The sequence below is a fragment of the Galeopterus variegatus genome, unplaced genomic scaffold, assembly GCF_000696425.1.
Source record: "Galeopterus variegatus unplaced genomic scaffold, G_variegatus-3.0.2 Scaffold3397, whole genome shotgun sequence".
In the NCBI taxonomy this organism is placed as follows: domain Eukaryota; kingdom Metazoa; phylum Chordata; class Mammalia; order Dermoptera; family Cynocephalidae; genus Galeopterus; species Galeopterus variegatus.
The window spans coordinates 132,600-136,891 of record NW_007729508.1 but is presented as its reverse complement, the minus strand read 5'-3'; the positions used below and the strand labels follow the sequence as shown (position 1 = coordinate 136,891).

Genomic DNA, 4,292 nt, shown 5'->3' with positions numbered 1-4,292 from the left:
TCTAGAAGGCCAAAGCACTCAGCTGGGGTCATCTGTTCCTGCTGCTCTTGCCCTGGTGAAATGCTCCAGGAGTGTGATCCAGCAGGCACAGGGAGAGCCTCCCTCCTCTTGGCCACCCCAAGGGCAGGAGAGGGATGAGGAGGCACCAGAAGTTGGCACCAGCTCTGTGGGGAGCTGGGCCCTGCTGAGGGTCCTTGTCCCCTACTCCTCCGCATCCCCCAGGGAGATGGGAAGTGACAGACGGCCCCAGCCTTCTCGGGGGCTCCTCTCACTTTGCCTGAGTTAAAGGAACTTAAAGCAAGTTATTTCTGTGATTTATTTAGTTTGACTCCTTGTCTGTCACTTCCTTGTCTGAGACCTAGTGAGGAATACCTTGTAAGCATGTTGTCCTGACACAGGAAAAGATGTTGGGAGATCTGGGCAGACCCCTGAGGCCCTGCTGGCCCAGGTGGGCTGGCGTCCGAGTGGGAGTGTACTGACAGTAGAGCGTCCTCCCAATGGACATGGGTTCTTGATCCTCACGATGAAGGAGGGTGGGGAGATTGTCGGGGGCTCAGGAAAGGCCTCTGTCACTGCCTTCTAAGCTGACCCTGCGTGTTTGTGTGCGTGAAACCCCAGCCCACTGAGACAGGACCTATGTGGGGCAAAAGGCCAGCCCAAGTGCCTGATAAATGTGTCCACGGAATTCAGTACCTAGAGGCTGACAAGAGCTTGTCAGCTGCCCTTCCCTCTGGCCTGTCTGAAATAGGAGGACCAAGCTCTAGAGGACCAAGTTTTTACTTTCTCAACTCCCATCCTTGCCCCCACCTGCCTCCCTACCCCACCTTCCCTCCAAAAATACCCAAAACAGACGGAGCAGGGGTGGACAGGCAGCAGCCAGTTGTGTCCCCACCTCTCCCTGTCCACAGCCCATGGGCCGGCCCAGTGGCGGCTCGCCGTGGGAGGAAGCAGGGCTGGCCGTCAGCGCTGGGAGCCACATTCAGAAGCCCTAAGGAGTCTCCTGTAGAGGAAAGTTACGGGGCCTTCTTATCCCAGACCTCAAATTGGAGTTCATCTGACAAGTACAAGGCTTGGACTTATCCCTTGTGGGAATAACAGTGGGGACCACCCTGGAAAGTCCAGGAGGAAGGGTCCCCTGGCCAGCACCAAGGAGCCCCGGGGTCCCCCCGTCTCCACACGTCTTTCCGCCCTTCTGGGAATGGGGTGGGGAAAGCTTGCCTCCTTGGAGCCCCAGCCCCTGTCGGAAAATCTCGTGGAGCCCTCGAGGCGTTATTCTTCCACCAACCCTGTGACAAGGGGCGCGTGAGGAGCAGATGTTTCTAATGAAGGGCCGAGATCAGAGCCCCGGAGGTAACAGGCAAGCCATACAGCCCTGGCTCCCATGGAGGGGCCGCAGACCCCAGACCTCTGAAAGTACGAGCTGCCCAGTGAATGGGACACACACTCACTGGAATTCTCAGCTCTTTTCAGGAAATTGCCAAGTTAGCCCTGGCTCTCTCCTGCCCAGCGCCCGCCCCGTTTCCAGAGCAACCGCCCCCACCCCCGGAGCCTCTCCCCTGTCCTGCCCGCCCCTCCTCTCCCCCACCCTCCGCGTCTCATCTGTCTGGGTGGGAACTGGGATTAGAGTTCATCGGGCTGGGGATGCTTTCCCAGGGCCGCTTTGCCTTCGTGATCCCTTTGCAGCCGCCGGCCCCTGCCCCAGGCTTTTCAAGTCCTCCAGACTTAATGACCAGCCCCGGGTTTCCTCCTCGTCTCTTTCTCTGCCTCCAATAAAGCCCGGAGAATTAACCCAAGTTTTAAGTGCCTCGGTTCCAAGCTGCATATCAAAGGGGCTTCCCCAAGCTGCTTCTGCATTTCAAAGGGGCTGATTTATCACTTTCACTTAAACCTGCACATTTTGGGGGAAGAGTTTTACCCAGAGGTCAAATTCTGGAAAAACAAATGAATCCCCGTTCACCCCTCCTGGGGTGCTGTGGGCTATTAGTATATAAACCGCTCTTGGGTAGGTGGGAAACAGGCTGCCAGCTCTCCTCAGCAGCCCGGGCCCCAAATCACTCATGTTCTCCAAAGCCTGCTGTTGGGGGGGGGGGAGGATGCATGCAGCCAGTCCTGAGAAGGTTTCCATGCTGCTCCTCCTGCTCTCTCTGCCTGGCACAGGCCAAGTGCTGGGTCTGTTTAATGCTTCCTCAACCTCTTCTGGGGCTGTAACCTGTACTCTCAGCAACTCCAAGCCCGTGTTAGCCCTTGCAAGCAAAGGGCGCACTCTGCCTCAGCATCTCAGCCACTCCAATGCAGCCTGGCCCCTGTGCCTCCCTGGTTCATTTCTTTCTCAGCTCCCCCTGCAAAGCCTTTGCAGGCGCCTCATAGCAAGCTGCTGTAGAGCTGGGCCACTGAGTCACCCACACTCCCGTGCTCTCTCCTACCCTCACGGTGAAACCTTGCCCACCTTCCTTGCCACATGCCCCACCACACACACACACATGCACACGCGCACATGCATTCACTCACTCTCTCCCAGACCCCTGCCATCAACCCCACACCCCCTCCCACCCAATCTCAACTCAACAAGTTGTCGCTATTATTTCCCACTCCTCAAGGACCTGCTCCTACATAGTCTCCAAAGAACTCATTCCCCAGAGCCAGGGTCCCTCATCCCTCTCCATGACCCCTCTGCCTGGCTGCCGCCTGAGCACACTCCAGTCTCACTGCAGAGGGTAAGGTTCTTCCTTTGAATTAACCCAGACCCGATTCCCAGGCTTTCTCAGGCATTAAGTCCCTGCCAAACATGCAAGTCCTGTGCTCAACTGACCAAAAAAGCCACGAGCAAGCAGCCAATGAAGCAATCCTTGGAAGAGGCCAGGCAGACAGCACGGCATCCTTGAGGAACTTCTTAGCACCCAGTGAGGGGCAAGAGGAGGAGAAACAGTGCCCAAAAGACTACCTCTGACCTCCAGAGAGGGCAGCCTGAAGGAGGTCTTGAGAAGCACCCATAGCAATGCAGGTTTCCCCTTAAAGGACGCATCCCTATTTCCTTTTCTCGCCCTGCCACTAGCTCATTCATTCATTCACACATTTGTTCACTCACACGACCATTTACAGAGTGCCTAGTACATGTCAGGGGTATGAGACAGTAGGGCCAACAATTAATTACGGTACAATGAGATAAACCTTCTTTCCCATAAAGAGGCTGGCAAGGTTCGTGGTCTTTGCTTAATCCTCTCCATGGGGACCAGGGAAGACTCCAGACAGGGGGATTTAATTTGAGCTTGAAAGATGGACAGGGGCTTAGCAGAGAGACAAGTGTACTTCGGGCAGAGGTAACAGAAGGTACAAAGGCACGAAGGCACCCAAGACACCACAGGTGGTGGGGTAGGCAGATCAATGTATCCAGCACACGGGAAGGCAGAGCAAGTTCCTGGGAGATGAGCCTGGAAGAGCAGGCAGGTAGGTTGTGAATGCCACACCAAAGGAACCCACCGCCTCTGCCATGCCACCCAAACTCGACCCCAACGAGATCGAAGTTGTATATCTGAGGTACACCCACAGGAAAGTCGGTGCCCTGGCCGTCAAGATCGGCTCCCTGGGTTTGTCTACAAAAATGGTTGGTGATGACATCACCAAGATAACTGGTGACTGGAGGGATCTGATCAGTGAAACTGATCATTCAGAACAGACAGGCCAGGTCAAGGTGGCACCTTCTGCCTCTGCGATGATCATCAAAGCCCTCAAGGAACTGCCAAGAGACCAAAACAAGCAGAAAAACATCAAGCACAGTGGAATGAGCACTTGTGATGAGATTGTCAACACTGCCCAACAGGTGCAGCTCTGATCTTTAACCAGAGAACTTTCTGGAATCATTAACGGATCCTGGGGACAGCCCAGTCTGTGGGCTGCAATGTTGATGGTGCCACCCTCACGACATCATAGATGGCATCAACGGTGGTGCAGAGAAGTTCCCAGCTAGTTGAGAACTGCAGTGTTTTAGTAAAGGATCATTTGACAGCACCAAGAAACCAAACAAAACAAGAAAACAAAGAATGAACTGAAGAAGGTGGGGAGGCGTAGGGAGCCGGTGGGGCGCAGGAGCAAGAGCGAGTGGGATGCTACGTTCCAGGGCACAGCCTCCTGTTAACCTTTGCTACCAATGTCTTTGCTGCACATGCTCAGACCTTGCCTCTGTTGACCATCCCCCGCCTACCTTGCCTCTGTTGACCATCGCCCGCCCCCGAGGAAGCACTGAGCCAGAGAGGCTCTTCTCCAGGAGTCCTTGCTGCAGGAATCACCTGTCACCC

The 4,292-nt window shown here is 55.2% G+C and overlaps 1 pseudogene; it reads left to right on the top strand.

Moving 5' to 3' along the window:
- The first annotated feature begins 3,484 nt into the window (after positions 1–3,484).
- Positions 3,485–3,968, top strand: LOC103600585 (annotated as a pseudogene).
- Positions 3,969–4,292: the final 324 nt, after the last annotated feature.